We start from the raw sequence: 19,427 nt of genomic DNA on the forward strand, positions 1-19,427 counted from the left end.
TTGACGTTTTATCGCAGCCTCACCCTCTACTCCTACTCCTACTCCTGGTTCTGGTTTTTGCTCATGCTTAAACTCCGGTATTCGTGGTGACTCTGACAATATTTAAGGCATGTTTCAAGGATAATTAAATGCTCTAGAGGGTCGACAGTGTGCCGGTGAGTTCAACCCTATCGGCCTCCCACGTAAATTAACGCATTTAACCCGCTCATCCCAGCCCCGCAGTAATAATGTGCTTTTCATTAGCCCCAGTTATACATAGTCCAGGTCCCCTCGCGTCTCATTCTCTTGCTCGTTAACAAATTTCTGTGGAGAATATTCATCAGCAACCCTTCCCACGTTGTAGATATATAAGTATACTTTACCCCAAAAGCCTGATGAACTAATTCAACAGGTTTTAATTGCTCTATTATCACTTTATTAACGCTCTTTAGTGCCTATTATTTATTTTTATCTTTCATTTGTATTATTTTCACCCTTCTTTCGACGAAAACTCATATTTTTTCCATGCGATCTAATTCAGAATACCCTAGCATTCTTCCAAAAGACTTTCGATACCTCCGAGGCCTCGAAACATCAAACGGACGCCTCAATTTTGGTCAGGATCCCCGTCTAATGGCCGATTTCTTCATGAGAGAGATAAACTGGAGTTTGTTATTCGGCAGATAAACTTATTCCGGGGTTAAAATTTCGATGGTTGTCTTCAACAGACCGACGGGTTAGCTATCCTATGGTCATATATGTGTGACTTTGAGCTATAGTACCTACTCTAGGGGTCCTCCAGACCCAAATTTAATGTATGTACTTAAAAAATCTTTACTAACTACTTCTCCGTTCTAGTAGAAGTTTGTTACTCATTATTTGTTTACGCTAAATTATCTTAAGAAAATAGAACTATGCTAATGATATTATTAATTGCATTTGAGATGAAAGTGTCGAATTTTGAATAATTAATTACAAATATTTTTCGAATGAATGAATAACTAAAAAAAAAAAATACTTTTAATAATAATTTTCACAAGTGGGAAGGAAATATTATTCATTTTATATTTGACATTCGAAGAATCGTTGTACAAGTATGTACAGTGCCATGTAAACTCTACACTGTATAGTTTTTACGCACACACTGACATCAGTATGTTAACTGCCAGGTATAAAGTCAGCCCAATATTTATCCTTAGAACAAAAATATTCGGGGGTTATTTCTTAAACTAGTGTGAAGAAAACGAAATCTCCAGTTAACTCACGTTAGCTAACGGATAACTTTAATCGTAGGATAACTACGAGTGAATATATTGGCCATAAGAAATAGAAAATCTAGACTCTGGGCTCAGTGCTGGGAAAAAAATTTTTTTCCTTCACTTCTATGAGCTAGATTTTTCCATATTTTTTATTGTCATCAGTCACAAAAATTGTTCAAATTATTTTTCAATCAGACGTATTATTTGTGAAAATTATGAAAAAAAATCATGGATTTCAAAGAGTATTTTTAGTAAACAAAAAATTTGGCTGAGTAAATAGAATTATTTTGGAATGAATAAAAAAAATTTTGACTGTCATGTATAATAAAAAGTTTAAATTGATCAGATTGTTTTCCGATGAAACGGTGGAGGACAAAAAGCAGCAAAAAGACGAGTTTCCGTCCACCCTTTTTTAGTATAAACTCTTCTGTCAAGCAATATCTCAATCTCGGAGCGTAGAATACGAAATAACCCTTGCTTTGCATCTCACCTGTTGCACACAGCCCTCGACACCTCCATCTGTCCCCTTTTTTACCTCTTTCCAGCTTGCCTCACTTTGGGGTTAATTAAAGAGAATTCAGACATTGTTTTTCGCTCCTAGTATTCGTAACAGCAGCAGCAGTAATAGCAGCAGTAGTAGTAGTAGTAGTAGTAGTAGTAGTATAACGAGTGTTTTAAATACTTCCATCCAGAATCGGGCCGTTTTACTCTTCACCCTTCACCCTTCACCCTCATCTCCAGCCTCGTTTACGCGGTTAGCTCCGGAATTAATTAACTGCTGTTAACCAAGAGATTTCCAAGAGCCTAGCAGACCGAGACTACTCATTTAGGGGATGTTTATTTTAATTTAAATCGGACTAGAATAATAATAAGAATAAGAACAAGAGGGAAAGAGTGAGTGAGAGTTACGGAAAAGCTAAACGAGCACTCACCAAGAGAACACGACTCGGTGACTTTTTATTACTTAATTAACTTATTCTTTTTTGTTTTATTTTTTTATTTTTCTCTTGTTCTTATACTCATTCTTAATTTACCCAAGAGTACCAAAACCACTTGACTGTGTCTTCGAGAAGCTTCAACGTGACCCCTTGACTTTTTTATCATTTCCATTTCTTTTACTCATTCCCTAAAATTTTCTGACCGTTGTTTCAATGTTTAAGTTTTAATTTTATCGGTTGAATTTTTTAAAAAAATTAAAAAGTAATTTTTTTTTACGGTTGCATTTGTGAAATAAAAAGTGGCTGGTCAAAAAAAATTAAAGACAATGAAAGCAGATGCAATAAAATGTTAAATTGTATATAAAGTTTGTGGCAAAGTAAAAGCAAGCAGAGCTGAACAAGAGTGAGTAGGAAAGAGAGATGAAGAAAGAGAGGGTGAGAGGGAGGAAGGGAAAGATATCTCTGGCCAAATGTATATTGCTCTGCAGAGAATGGATTCCCGCGGGTTGCAATTATTTTCTCGTTATTTACCTGCGCGAACGACCGGCACGACGTCTAATTATCGCGGCACAAAATAATCGGTGCCACTAGCTCTCTGTTATTAACTTGCACCAAATAGCCCCGGTGTATATGGCAAGTTGATGTTTGTATGTACGGAATATGGACGTTAAGTTTGTTCATGTGTACGGAAAAAAATAAAAAAATATATTTTAAAATAATGAGTGAAATGAAGTGAGAGAAGAATACGGAGGATAAACATTACCGGACTCGTTGAATGCCGAATGAATCGTTTCACGTGAAACCGCTTTGGGCATCATGCATTTCTGCACGAGATCCCATATTAACTCAAAAAAAAAAAATGAAAAAAATTTAATTGACGTAAATTAACGAATAAATTAAAAATATAAAACTTTACTCAGCGGTTAGAATAAAAAATGAAAAACTTTACCGTGGACGTTAAATTAGTTACGTAATTAATTTTCCTTCTCGGCTCGAGGTAGGATTAATAATCTTATTTTGACGGAAGACTAACGTCAACAGAGGAAAAATTAAAAAGTTTAACAGAAGAGGCAGGAAAAAAAAATTAAGTTACGAAAGCTGGCGAAAAATAACCGAGGAACAAAAACAGGCATCCGTGCAATTAGCCATTGTATAATTATTATCTTTCCCTCGGTCGAACTCGAGCCTCAGTACCGAATATATAAGATCTCAGGGCCTGGAATATGCTTTTATGTGTTCTATATATTTATTGTATTATGTATTATATAGGTACTAGTTTAAGTTTGTATAGTATGGACCGGGCAGATATTTTTTTTCTCTTTTCGAGACATCACAAAATACTCAGCTCGGTTGGTTACTTGGTTGGCATCATCGGGATGAGTTAGTTTGTGTTATTCAAGGGTGATATCGAAACAAAGTAATTCCATTACGCGAGAAAACTTTTGCCCCATTTGTTTCAATCTTCGTTTTGGGTTAAATGAAAAAATAAGAATTTCTCAGTTAACGACTAAAATAAATGAGGATGATAAGGAAAAAAAAAATAAAAGTATATAAATAAATAAATAAATAAATAAATGAATGAATGGAGTTAAACAATAGCGGTAATGGCGCGTCGATGACGAAGGAAAAGTCATTCTTTGATACTTATTCTCATTACTCATTGTTATCATTTATTAAAACCATTTAATTTATCCAGATTTTAAGTGCAGACTGTTTTAATAAATAACGACAATCAGAAAGAGGGAGTAAAAGAAGAGGGAATAAATTTAAAAAAAGACGCGAAACAATTCAAGGAACAGGAACTCAAGCAAAAGAAGACGAGCGAGCTATTGTCTTGGTAATTCCGAGCTTTTTCATTCCCAGTCCGACTTGTATATATTTTTTCTTATCTGTGATAATTATTATCTTTAAAAAAAACTTCCACTTGAGGGACCGAATTCATGATCGCGAACCCGGCAGTAGGTCATGTCTAAAAAATATTAGAAAGCAAGGAAATTTAGCCGGTGGTTGCTCGAGTGAGCAGCGACAGTAACAATAATGATGATAATGATAATAATAATAAATACTGAGTTTGCGATGGTAAAATAATATTTTACACACAACAATGGGTGAAGATGGAGAAGAACCCGGGGGCCACGACCTCCTCATCCAACCCTACTCCATGTACTGATTGTTATCAGCAAGACACGGGATCGCGGATTTTTAAGCTTTTATTTGTCTGGAAAAGGTTTAAAAAGGCTGCTCCTTATCTCACCACAGAACTCTGTCGAAAATGTACCCGCCCGCGGTTAAATTCCCCATTTTAGTCAGTTATCACCATAGCGATATGTACATACCATTAATCATAAACATCCGGCGTACATCGACAACCGAACTATCGACCATTGAGTCAAAAATTTTTTCACTCACTATTAATTTACTCGAAAATTATTCCAACAAAAGACTAAATAAATAATAACTGAATTCAAATCGAGAAAGTTCGCGGCTAAATTTTTTTCATTGACAATAAAAGATCTAACGAACTTTTAAAAGTGTGTCAGCAGCCATCACTTTATTTAATTTAATTATCATTCAAAAATATTTCTATTGACCATAAATGTGTCTGCCGCTGTCATTTACATTTCGACAGTCACTCTAATCAACGATCTCTCAAAGGCAGTCAGTCTCATTAGACGCCCATTTAAATACCAACCAGATTTTTTTGCTCATTAATAATTAAATGCTTGTAAATATTTTAAGTTAAATTAATTATTAGCAATAAACGTTACTGAATAATCAGAGTTAATTTAGTGGCCCGTCGTAATCGATTTCACATAATAATCGACCCCATCTCGTAGCTTTCGAATTAATAAATAAAATAATTCTTAATTTATTCATGCGAAACATTTGTAAAACTCAAAAATTAAAGTTAAACATGTAAAAATCTTGAGTTTTCTCGTCTGCATTAGCGTAAAGGGTCACGGGTGTCACGTGAGAACTCAACGTCGGTACGCTTTCCGCGCAGTTGGTTTAAGCGCAATTAATCTTCGTTAAGTGAACGAGCATGCGATGCCCCACTCTACCTATACCTCACACACACATACACACACACATAGACTGGTAAGATGTGTAATGTACTCGTACTCGTACTTGTACTTGTACTTGTACTCTCTCAGTAACACAGACTCAAGCATATCACGTCTGGAGCTCGGTCTCGGTTTATTTATTTTCATCATCTCGAGTAGGTATATTATAAAGTGTTCTATCACTGTATTAGCCTCCGGTTCTTCCACAAATTAACGATTAATAAAAAAGTTGGTGATTACAATGCGAAAAAAAATTTAAGTTAATAAAAATTTGAAATCTGCTGAATTTAAATACAGTAGCGGTAGCGTATAGAGACGTTTGGAGAGAGTTTTAAAAAAAATGTTGCTGTCATAAATAAGTAATTTCCATGCTCATGTACAACACATTAGCATCGCAAGCCGTTGATTAAATCTAAGTAATTAAGGGAGCAAGCCTACTCGCACATCAACCAACTTAACGCAGTCACGCCCGCTTGCCCACCCCTTCATACCGTTTACGCAGGTATATATGTATATACTTTATTGTAAAACATATATTGTTCTTAGCAATGAAGATTTCCAGGGGATTTAACGTTGAAGCATTCAGTTGATCATCATATGATGACCGTGATTGCGCCCCGTCAGATCGGCTCATTGGCTGATACGAGATATAAAGAGTTTTTCGAGTCAGCTTAACTTTACTCTAGTCCTCCATCAACGTCCGCTGGCGGTACCCACTTGGCCTCGGCACCTCGTTCTTCCACGTCCGTTGCTTAATTACGAGTGCAATTTGTTATGTAAATTAAACGACTGGTGAAAAGTGCCCAAGCACGTTCAAGCAACACTCGATCCGAACCTGGACGCGGTGAGTGCAGGGAGAATATATTGTGTTGAATGGGGGGTGGGAGCCAGAGAGATGCCCGAAGGAAGGTGCGGCGCATAATTAGCCTCAGCCCACGTGGATTTACTACGTGCATGTGATATGTAAAAAGAGCGGGATGTCGGTGCATTGTGCGTCTCTTGTATCGCTTAGAAATGTAATAGACCCGTGGGCGATGATACATGGGAAAGCCAGGCAGCTAAACCAGAGGATCGCGTTACCTTCCCATCAGCCTCAATCGTTTTTAATTTAAATAAATAAAAATTATATAAATACCCATTATAATCACAGTCCTCATTTTCATCGTCGTCGTAATTTTTAGGGGGATTTTTTTTTGTTAATAAATTAAATAGATGCTCAGTCACTTCTGGAGCCTCTGCTGCCATATGCATATTTAATTTAAGTAATTTTAATTTTTAAATAAATGACTAGGTTATTATTGTTTTTAAATAGTAATAATAAACATAATAAAACGTATGAAATACTATTAAAAGTTGTATGCAGTTGCTTGAGGCATCACCGGAAATTTAACTCACTGTCCAGCGTGCTTTGATCTCGGGATTTTTATTTCTGTAACTCCACGCGTTTACAATTGACTGTCAAAACAATTGTATACAATGTTCTTAGATATCTATACACAGCTCGGGATGTGTATACATTTGTAATTATGTATGTGGTAATCTATGGATGCATATGCTAGTATGTAAAAAAAAAAATGAGAAAAAAACACGTGCGCGTGCAAGCATGTGTGTGAGTAGATGAGTAGATGCGAGTGCAATTCGCAAATGACGAGATGCATGAATTCCCCCGGCATTGGAGCGTACCAGCGTAAAATATACACAAGCAAAAGAGTTTGTGTATGAGTTGGTGTATAGTTGGCTCGCCTAATTAGCCTGCGTTGCTATTTCCGTTGCGTGACGTCACGTGAGCTCGTTTGCCTGGCTGTGGGCCAGCTTTTCCGCCGAACTATAAACCATATTCGCACCCACGCAACACAATTAGCCACGCCGGAGGCCCCCGGAGAATTATAATATATCCTACAAGCTTAAACACACACACTTATTATTACAAACTATAAAACATGTGTATATTATACTTATACCGGCGTACAACACGCACTTATTACTGCTGCTACCAGGACAGACGTTACTCGTAGCTTTGAATCTGAATTACGAGGCTATCGCTTAGGCTCACTCTGAGTCTCTATTTATGTAAAATAAATAATATATGTCAATAAAAGTTGATTGTACTTCGATCGACTTTAACTATTTTCCGTCAAAACGTGAGCTCTGGCCCTGCACCTGAAAACTATAATTTCTAAAGAGCCAAGTCGACTAACCCGAACACCGGAAATTAAGGTGCGAAGAGCAAGCTAGAGGCTCTGATCAAACGTCATCAATCGAAAAACCCAAGAGCTAAACGGGCGAGACGTACGAGACCTTTTTAAAGATGAAGGGAAAACGCGGACTGTAACGACGACGCTGAGGAAAAAAACCAGAGATAACGTTAAAGAGAAAAATAAGCGATTGAGGGTAAAGTAGATGATGGGGTGTGCTGAAGTGAGTATTGATTTAGATTCAGCTAGTTAGCTATGCTTTAACTCACTGTTTATTTTTAAAAACAACTTCTTTCTCTGCTTCTGCCGCTGCCTCTATTGCTTACTTCCAACCTCAGCCCCAAAAGACGGCATATATATTTAAAAAAAAAAAAAAAATAAAATCGTCTGTTGTTGTGGCTGTGTGTGTGCATGTGCACCAGCAGTGAAATGTATGTGACGTTTTGTCAAGTGTGTGAAAGTGTAATGGGGCTCGTAGGAGGTGACAACCCTCTCAGAACTCTCTTTGTAACCCAGGCTTTTTTCTCTCACACAACTTTCCCCGAGTGTGTCTCCTCACCCTCACCCTCACCCACACTCTTACGTTTTCTTTTTCCCGTGTTAACGTTATTTTCACAGGGATATAGCACGCGTACTTTATTTACGAACATCGAAAGGGAAATATGTAGTCAAATGCGAAACATATTGAACGCGGGACACTTTTTACTCACTAGTTTACATTTATTCAATGTGTGTATTTTTATCGAGGACTTTTTTTGCCTACTAGTTGTTGGGCGTGCAGAGCGCACTTTTAAAATAGAATTGCAATTTAATATTATTTTCATATTTATATTTATATTTATATTTATAACGTGTTTACAGTTCCGAGTATTAATCGTTCGGAAACTAAATAAAAACACCTTGCATTGAATTGATAAGTGTACTTGCGTTCGTACTTGTACTTGTACTTATATTTATATCTACGTCTATAGATATGTATATAGATATATATATATATTTATGTTTATATTTACACGACAATAAGAACGTAAGAAAGTTTTATTCATCGAAACGAGTATACGTCTATAAATGTAACTATAAAGAGTCTGCGTTATCCACCCGCGTCTCCATCTCGCGGATTTTTCTCAAACCGAGCGACGTCGCGACGCCTGCTAGCGGCTAATAACTGCCAAGATTCATCACGTGGTCTTTTGATCTCCGAACATCACTCCAGAGCCAGTGTCCAGTGGATTGCGTATTAGACGAGGATAAGTCTAAGTGGCGGTGAAATTGAAATAATGGGTCGTCTATTTCGGTGACGGAAGCCGGAGCAAATATTTACCATGTGAACGTACGTATATTTAAATTGTAGAATGTCGGTAAAATTTTTCATCTGAAGTCAAATCTCGCGGCCTATTTTCAGGGAAAAAATTCATATCACTTTATCTGGAAGTCATATCGGAGGATTTTAGGCACCGAGTAGTGAAGATGGGAAATAAAATAAATAATAAAATAGTCGAGTCCTGCACGCGTCTTGGAATCGGAATTTGACGAGACGCGCGTTTGGTTCGAATAAAAATTTCTAGATCTTGATATAGTATAAAATCCGCGGGGTGTATAAGGTTCAAAACCGGGTAAGACCAAGATGAACAAGTCGACACACATGTATTTATATATATCTATATGTCTATGTATGCATTAAATATATGTGCTCTCGAAAGGCTTTATTGGAATATTTATGGGAGCCAGGTACGAGACGAATTTTTATCGATCTGTTGTGTCGCGTCCATGTCCTTCGGACCGAGCACCAGAGCATAGTTGTACAGTTGTAGTTGAGACCGATCCCTGTAGGAAATCGTTATATATTTATTCATAAGAACGGGCGTTCGAGCATATAAACCTCTGAGCAGATATTACCGGGCAGGCTGTCGTCTCTTTGGCATTTACTGTCTTATGCCGTGTGTGTACTACCGCTTCCAGTCAACTAAACATTTATACACATATATTCCTTTAATATATATTGTCCTATCAAAGTACTAAAGTTTATGAAATATCATTTTTTCCGTAGATCTCCAAGTCGGCTGTCAGAACTCGGCCCAAATTAATTTAAACCTCCCCCATTATGTTTATTTTTCCTAAAAAAAATTTTAGGCTGACCGTTTAGCCCCACGTTCGCCTAACGTATAATTACAGAGGGGAAATTTAATTATATACTTTTTTTTGAGTAAAAAAAAAAAACGGTAGAAAATATTTAATCACGCACTAATTAGTTTTCCATTTTCTGTTCTATTTTAGTAAAGTAATTAGCGCTCGGCACTAACATCTGCTCAAAATATAGTATAGGGGAGTAGGTATTATGTATATATACATATATATATACCAAATATATAAGGTACGGCGATGCGCAAGCAACAGTGTGTATAATAACAGAGAATGAGGAGGAGGAGGTGTTATTAAAAATAAAGCTGAAGGATATTTGGGTCTGCAAGTCACTGGGCTTGAGTGACTTCTACCCTCGGGGGCCAGACTCTGAAGAACAAGGTGCCAACGTAATTAAAAAATTACAGGCCCGGGTTTATTATGCCCAGCGTTTTTTTTTTTATGCGTATGTTTGCCTGTCGGACGACAGGACGTCCTTAAAAAATTTCAATTGCTCTCTGGCGCCAGATAATCACGCCGGTGTTTAAAACTTTCCGAGGGTTTTTGTTTAAAAATTAATTCCGCTGCTTCGGAACTTGGCTGGCATGGAAAAAAAAAAAGTAAATTAATAACTAATTTAAACTAGATTAAAAATAAATAATAGATATCGGAGTTAACGAATGACTATTTGATGAAAGCGTCTTGAGTCACAAGTTGATTTAAATAAAGCCAACGACCTCTGGACTCAAATCAATTTAATGATTTTGTTGTAAAGACTTGTATTTTAACTTAACAAAACTTCATCATAGTTTATAGTTTGTGCCAAATTGCAGCAACTTATCGCGAATGGGCTGCTATAGAATACGATTCTAGTTTTTTAAGACTCCTGCTCTATGATAGCGATGATGATGATGATGATGATGACGATTATCATCATGATTATGATTACCATGTCCACGATCATTGACAATGTATTGCGCATTACCGTCATCGAATAAAAAACGATTTAGCAAATGATAGGCTGCCTACAAGCCCTCGGGGGAGTACGCGACCGAGAGAGAGAGTCCGCGGTTGCGTTTCGAGTGAATCCAGAATAGAAATGGGAAAGGAAGAGTAGAAAAATAAAAAAGTGCGTGTAGTTTGTAGTTGAGTCGATAGTTAAATGTCTGGCACACCAGATAGTTAATCGTCTGATGGCAGACACTAGTAGTACACACCCGAGAGCAGGGTAGTCCAATATCCCAATAGATACGTGCGTTTTTTACAGCTGGACATTAAACTTAAATAAGTATATCATATATTATATATAAGGGGATGAATACAAATGCGTGACTAATAGTGGAAATCGTATTTAATACTCAATGGGAATAACATGCAATAATCGTGATACAACTTTATGATAACGAGTTTTATATACTTGTGTTTATTTACTACATATTATAAACACACATGTATATCTATGTGTGTTTTTAATTTTAAGTGATTTTTTTTTCTAATTATTGGGTTATTTAATAGCAGCGTAATTAGTGTCGGCAAATTTCAAAATAAAATAATTACGCTAGTAAATAGTTAAATTGTTGCTACACTATTTTTTCCGACGCGGACATTAGTCGCGAACGCGAGTAATATTATTATGTCGTTTTGTGTATGTCCGAGTTCCGAGTGTTGTAAATGCATGTTTTTTTATTTTTTTTCATGTTTTTATGCATGTTAACTTTATGTTGTAGATATTATTATGAAAAAATATTAAAAGAGACAACTAGAGATAGTGATCCGGCGCAATCATCTGAGTACAATTTATTTATATGCATGTATATTTATATATAGGGGGTTTGTGTAGGTATATTAGGTTAGACGTTTTGTATATAATAGAGAACAAATAGTAAATGCTCAGTATATTAGCATTTAGTAATTACCTTATCGAGCAGATCGCTCTGTACCTATGGCATATCGAGCTTGTATCTCCGTTACGTCCTTCGCGCCTTTTCCCGGCACGCGAACATTTTATGTACGACGTATGTGCACGTATAATATATATATGTATATACATAATATAATATAATACACTTGTAGTACCCTCGTGTGGACTTTCAGGGAACGTCAAATCCCAAATCGCCGGTTAAATCATTTTTTTATCACATCCATATATGTTTGTAATTAACGTGTCGCTATAATTTAGTCATGATTTTAAAATTGATAAGTCGGAATTTATTCTTCATAACGAATGCGCGGCAATTTATTATTTATTGAAAAGTAATTTTTTTTTAAATCTATAAACCGACATGCTGAAGATATACTAGCTGACTTAAGTCAGCCATGACATAACAAAACGCACAAGCATAGAGTAAGGTCATGGCCGCAACTCCCTCTGTAGATATATATCATACATAACACACACGCGTGTCAGCTCTAGTGCGACCTACGTAGACACCGTTGTCGGTTGTCGGTTGTCGCTGAGTGCCGATCGTACTGTCCCAGGGTGCCGACACGCTCTACTGTCGTCTGCCGTGTCTATACAACACAATAGACCGCTATATATGTTCGCACATACCTCGTCCACACAAGACAAGTCTGTATATAGCTCGAGAGTGAATGGAAGACGATCAATGACCTCCTACGTACGTTCGTCCATCAGAGTTCACTATCAAATAGTTGTGTTACATCCCCGGAAAATAAAAGTCCGTTCAAGTTCAGGCTCTCTCGATCTGAAACAAACCAACCCACTGTCCAAAGTATGTTCTTTTGTGGCTCTCTTATTTGAACGAGAGCTTACACTCTATCCCAATAGCGGCGATGCCTAAGATGTCGTAAATAAAGAGGATCAGGTGGTAGTCTGATCCGCGTTAATTGGCCGAGGACTGAGTAAACAAAAGATGCTGAGTAAAAAAAATAATGCTGGGGTGCTTTAAATGAGCTGCTGCAAGTACCTGTCGGCATCGTACATTTGTAAATACTTATGGAAATATATATTTTCTAGGGTTTCCATCGAGATTTGTACTTGTAGTATTGTGTACATAGGAATTAGGATTACACGGTTGCGAATAATAATGGCATGGAGGCGTGACATGGGGCAGCATGCTCACGAAAGATGGACAATGGTCACTTGGTGGCGGGTGGTTGTATTGTCCTGTCAGTTATTTTATTTATTTCAGTTCCACTGGCCTTGACAGAAGAAATGAGTTGACGAAGCAGGTGTGTGTGTGTGTTCTCTCCGACTAGGGTTGGTGTTGTGTCGTGTTTCCCCTCAGGAACCACTTCAGTCCACTATCTCTACATCTTTTTTTGCCCTAGTGTAGACCAGAGGCGAACTTGACCCGTCTGGTGATAAAAAAAAAAATTTGCATTAATCGGATTTATGGGTTTGCTGAAAAATTTCGGCTAATTCTTTTTAGCAAATTGGGTTAATATTAAGGAGCGGACGTTTTCAAAGCGGATAGTAGAGTCCTAAAAATATTAGAAGGTCCCGTAATTTTGGGGGATCGGTTTTCGTTGGTGATTAGGGCCGTCCGCGGATAAATAGTTTGCGGACGAAAATGGATGTGTACTGGCGTCATCCACTCTAGCATCAGGCAACACACGAGCTGATGTGTCTTTTTATATTTTGTTCCCACTTACTAATACATTATATCAGCTGGTATGCGTTAATCTACGAAGGACGTGAGTGTGAATAAGAAGAAGAAAGGGAGCCCATGTGTCCGAACAGAGACAGAGTAAGCCAGAAAGTGCCAAGAAATGATTACGAAAGAGAGAGGGACTGAAATAAATTTAAGGGAGAGCTGCTGAGAGCCGGAGACACGCGGCGAGCCGTCCTAGCACTCTAATTACGGCTAATTTTGTTAATTACCGTGAGGTACAAGAGACCCCCTCATTTCTCGTGCTCCGACTAATTCGGGGGTCCAACATTGTGTCTAGACTTTAAACAACATCCGTGCGCGTCCCACGGTCATGGCGGAACAGGTCTCTTTCAAAAAATAACTCAACAAAAAAATCGTTAAAAATAAAATACTTAATATGTGTGTAGTCTTTTCTGGTCTTGAAAAATATAATATTCATTCGCTAATTTCTCCACTCTCTCTTTCTTTCAGCAAAATTAGCCAACTTGTAGTCCATCAATTTTCTGCTCAGCCCAACAATATCCATAATATTTATTTCCACCCTCAGTCATTTCTGCATCGGACTTAAAAATTCGCGTGCGCCAGAATCACGCGCGTTGATTTTACTGTTGCCTGCAGGTTTTTAGTATTTTAATACTCAGCAATTCTCTCGTCTACTAGCTCATCAGCTATTGGTTGTATGTATAAATGCACTCCTGCCAACAATTACGGAAAGGATGCTTCCAAGAATTGTTTAGCATAATTCATTTATTTAGCAAACCCTCATTTATATTTATTTCATTATTGTTATTTATACTTAAGACGAAAAACCAGCGGACTTTTGAATGAGGAAAAAAGTAATTTGCTACACTAGCTGGTACCAGTGGTGGCGGGTGTGACAGGAAAAAAGGCCCCTTTTTATTTTTATGTTGAAAGCAAGGCCAAGACAAAGGGCAATATCATCAACGGTACCAGCAGAATTCTCGCAGGTAAATTTTCACCTTCCCTCTCTCTCTACACAAAGAAAACTATCGACAGGGAAGATTAAAAGGCTTATACAAGTCCCATTCTTATAGACTTTTCAGTTGGTAGTTCAGTTGTAGTATAGCCGTAGTTTAGTAGTAGTGGTGTCGTGAAAAGCAGCCGCGGTGTCAAAGAGAACATAAAAATCCGACGGGGGGGCCTTGGTGCCCGTTTTAGACAATGGTTACAACGATTCACGAAATGCGGAGGATCTAGCTTGGCGAGCCCACGAGGGTGCAAGAACAATATTTTTGTTTGAAAAAAAAGAGAAGGGAGAAGCATCACCTGTTAGACCTGATGGACCCGAGGCTGTCCATCTCTCCATGGAAATCTGGTTGCTGGTTTCCGCATTATACCTGACATTCCATTCTCTTTGAGAAGAAAAAAGTCCGTGGGACAATCTCGTTCCGTTCACGTGCATCAGGATATATATTGTCACCTTTCGAAATAAAAGATATTGTGTTAGTTATTCTTTGTGTCTTTTCTCGAAAGTACCCGGTCGACACAATGAAAAAATATTCGTTAATGTAATACTTTTGCTAAACAAAATACTGCGCTGTGAATTATACAAAATGGATCGTTTTTTTTAAATTCCCGTCCTTTTTTATTCTTTCCTCAAATTTAAACGCTTCTCACGATTCGTCCATTGACTTTCTCAACTTTTTCTACGAAAATTCATTTCCTATTTAATTTTTAAAATCCATCTTTCAACTTTGTTAAGCCGACGTCGGTTATCGGCAATTACTCATCAACAATAATTTTCTCTCCTCAAAAACCGCGCGGGATTTGAATTTAAAAAAAAAATTAACAATATTTTGAATTAAGTAACGGTCGCAGTCGTTCGTTGGACTGAATAGTTAAGGGTGTATGCGAATGAGATTACAATAGAGTGCACTCAGAGGTCAGTATGAACTAAAATACAAAGGAGAGACTCGGCAGGGTCCGATGCCGTAGCACATGAGTTGTAGAGAAGACCGCATATAGGTACGATACCGGTAGGTCTTTCGTCAGCGGATATGAGAGTAAAAAGGCGCCCAGCAGTCTGGCCAGTCCGGTTTTCTCGGGCAACTTGTGTGTATACATACACACCAGGTACCGAGTGCAAGTTCAAAAGTTTATTTTATTTATTTACACATACAATTATTCCCGTAGACTACAGTAGCGCTAAGAATAAATAACACTTTGGTGTACTGGTTACGGTACTATTTCGTTGGCCCGACAACTGAACCCTTTAATGCGCATTTTACTTTTTTTTATCCCAGCATATCACGGCCTTACTTGTATTACTCACAAAAACTCATCGCACCTTTACCTGCCTCAAGTTCTCGATGTTTGCAACAATCGATACCGCGTTGGCTCACCCCCTGATGAATGTGCTTATTTTTATATTTATATTTTTATTTTTCTCTGGTTTTTTAGTTCGGTATATATGTAAATATGTATATATGTTCTCACACTTTGTCATACTTTACATCGACAATGAATTTTCACTGAGTTGGCGCCCCAGCTCGTTTACTTTTTCCTCTACTTTACTTTTAAAAAATTTTATTTCATTTCATTTCATTTCATTTTATATTTTACAACTTCGACAACATATTACTTATTGAATATTTCACATCGCGTGCGGCAGTACCTCGACGTCGAATTTTTCACCCCACGGAATATTATCGAAAAAATTTAGCGATACGATTCCCTTAGTCATGCGTAACAGTAAGGAGCTGCTAAATTATTATTAGAATGTGTAATAACTGGAATAAAAAAAAAAAAAAAAAGAAAAAATCATACCCTTTGGTACACGCAACTGAGTGAGTAACTCAAGTGAAATGTGTGTAATTTCGACAAGTCACATTGGGGTAACCAAAGTTTTTAGTGAGGAAGGTTATGAACTATTATATTATTAATACTTTAAAAAAAAAAATTCTATTTTTAGCATCGAATTTTTCACCACCGTACTTTCTGATCATGCGTCAGAACTTTTTTCCATCGAGCTCGGACTCGGACTCGCCAGACTGACAGTAGTTTTAAGTTAAAAAAGTACAAATGTTTAAAATTTTTCACCCCTTTCAGTCAAACCGTTTGTTTGGCTCCCAACAACCAACGAAACTCTTTCTTTTTTTTTTAATAATTCACAAGAACTTACGGAGAAAGTTATTGACAATAGAATTGATAATTGCAGTCTGGGTAATTTGCAACCGGCAAAGAACAATAATTCACTATTTTCCCTAAAAAACGTTTCAAGTTAAACTTTTTTTTAACAGTAGTATTTAACGACAAGATAAAATAAAAAATTTAGCTGAGTGTGCGTTGCTGAGGTTGGGGATTTTCTACCTGGCACCCGCGTCCATTCAAGTTTTGTAATCTTTATATATTTTTATTCGCTTTCGAGCATAACCCATTGTCTCTCGGCGTTCCTCAGCATATCCAGAGCCCAAGTATGTATCTCTCTTGCACCTTCGAGCATTCGTCTGCATCATCATCATCATCATCATCAGCAGCATCAACTGTACTCCGAAGAGAACAGCCTGCTAGCAAACTTCTCAACCCGGAATTCCGCGCGTTAGTTTAATGGGCCCGTTCACTCCGGACCCAGCACCTTTTTATTTAATTTTTTACCCGATTCTCATCACAACGCGATCCTTGCCAGCTACTGGATCGTCACAGTTTTTAACCCATTGTAATAATTTTCGATCCTAAGCACAGAGTGTGTCTGTTAAGACTTTTACTCCCTCTTTCTGATATGTCTGCACAACCGTACCGGCATATCTCCATATCCATCCATCTCTCAAGTCTATCCATCCATCCGTCCACACATAACTATATATATACATTTAAAAAATGTATATCCCAAGTGGCCCTCAGCTTAAATCCCTCAGAAAGAATGCAGCGTCCTCGACGCATACCGTTCAGAATATCGAGGAACATTTTGAAGCCCCATAAAACCAAACGGACAGACAAACCGTCTTGCAACCACCGTATAGTTTCTACTCTCATCTCTTCTCTCCATCCTCCTCCTCCGCCACTTAAATATTATTATACTAAGCTCTCTCTCTACAGATACACACACGCACACAAACTCGCGCTCTAAACCCACCACGCAGCAATGCCCATCATATAATGTTCGGCACACAAAGCGTTACCATCAACTTCTTTAGACGATGTGTACTCCCAAGGCATCACCAGAGTTGCAGCAACTCAAAAATTAGCATATTTCAAAATATATATACCTCGCACGTCCTCTTGCGCTCTCTAACTCTGCAGCACGACTATTTTCGAGTAGTATTTTATTGACAAACTGATTTGTGACGTCGTAACCCATCAGCGTACGGCTATTTCTGCTACCCAGTCTTTGTGTGTATGGATTTTTTTAATTTTTATGGGACCGAATGGAAAAAAAATTCATCCGCCTTTTATAAAATTTCGATCTGCGAACAAAGAGTACATTTTCTTGCTCTTTATATTTTTTTATTTCTCACTCCCTCGGGCGTCCTCGTCGCACGAGTCGACGCCTCGGAAGAAGAAAAAGACCCCAAAACGACGTCAAAGTCACTTTACGATAAAGTTTTTACTCCTATATTTTGGTCTATGACTATTCTGTCTCTCTCCTGCAGCGAGGTTCTCATCCGGTTGGTCGGTTGTGCCCTAGACAGCATCGAATGTAGAGAGTAGAGTGTAGAGCGGCTGGTTATGGGTTAGGGAAAACGCAACGAGACAGCTCGACACCTGGCCGAAGGCCATTCGCATCCTGGAATCCTCAAAGTTACCAAGTCTTGCAGCGAGACCGCCTTAGTCTCTTGCGAGCTGGCAAGGTGAGAGACTGCTATCGTACTCTCAGTCTTCTTTTACGCTGAATCTATATCCTGTCTGGGTGCTCTGACGTTCATTCACGTAAAAGAAGACTTTCACTCTCTCAGCATCAGCACAAATAAAATATACCCTCCTCTCTTACTCTCCTTCTTACTCACTCACTCGCTCATTCACTTGCTTACTCACTCACTCTTACGCTTACCCACGGACTTTCTTTCCTTTATTCTGGGAATATTTTTGTTTCATCTGCTTTTCGCCTTGACCTCCGTCATCGAATGAACGTACCTCAAGTTTCGTAAACAATGAAAATAAATTTTCAGTCAACCGAAATTTCTACAGTTCACCTTTCAGACAAAGACTCGATCCTAAATTCATTTCCCACCAGTCGAAATATTTTTTACAGAGCATCTAAACTACATCACTATTTATTGTAGTTTTTTTTCTAGCCACCTCTGAGCAGAACACAAGAAAATGGAGTAGGACCTTCAGAGTGTCGTAGAAAGAAGAGACGCCAAAGTGTCTATCACATCAGTATTCTAAAAGGGAAAGTCGAGCCAGGATATCTCGGTCCCTAGGAACTTGAGAGTACTCTTATCCCTTCTACTATCCCGTCCTACGTCTCATATATAAACGAAAGTGAGTAAAAGCCAGCAGAAAAAGCTACCGGTTATTGAAAAAATAAAAATAATACACCTCCATATGCCTCTAAAAAATCAAACTCGCACCAAAAAATATCAATAAGTTGTACAATAGATCAATACAATGTCAGAATAATTTTTAGCAGTTCGACGGGATAAAACGGAGCCGGAAATATCCGTATCGATTATCAAATCGCCGTCGGATCCAAGGAACAGGAGGACAGTTATCAGTATGTCCGGTGGGAGGTGGAGGGAATATTACCGGCAAGATATCCGTCTTGGGAACTTTTGATTCTTTAAAAGACTTTGCTGCAGAGGTGGCTGAGGATTCCTCCACTGTAGTGTTACAACTATAAAAACCCCTACTATGCCTCCCGCGAAGAGAATCCGTGGCAGTCGTCCTCATCTACCAGCTTACAACTCATATCTTACATCTCTTATCCTCGATATCTTGGTATTCCGCCGCGGTGTCCAGCAGCAGCAGCAGCAGTTGAGGTAGGAAAGCTTATTCTCTTCTCCTCTCGTTACCATTGTCCACCCCCACTGTCGTCATCGTCGTCTTAGTCTTTATCTTCGTCTTAACTCCGTACTAGTCATCTCCGTCCCGCAAGGATTCCCCAGCTACTCCCGACACAACACTGACTCGCGATCTCCCCCGATTTTTCCTCAGAACGTACCTGCGCGTCTCTGACCCCGCCCACTGCCAGCACTAGGCCCCGCCCCTGTTGCCCCCACTCTACCTGCGCCAGTGATCCGCGGTCTCAGCGCAGAGGGCACTGGTGGGGCGCGTAACGTGTCCCGAGGGTGGTGGTAAG

At 38.4% G+C, this 19,427-nt stretch overlaps 1 protein-coding gene across 2 annotated transcripts in view; it reads left to right on the top strand.

Annotated features, from left to right (window-relative positions):
• Window positions 1-19,427, top strand: part of LOC130663977 (zinc finger homeobox protein 4) — a 159,241-nt gene that overhangs the window by 95,986 nt on the left and 43,828 nt on the right. The gene's annotated exons all lie outside the window — the stretch shown is intronic.

Source organism: Microplitis mediator, chromosome 2 (genome assembly GCF_029852145.1).
Source record: "Microplitis mediator isolate UGA2020A chromosome 2, iyMicMedi2.1, whole genome shotgun sequence".
NCBI lineage: Eukaryota > Metazoa > Arthropoda > Insecta > Hymenoptera > Braconidae > Microplitis > Microplitis mediator.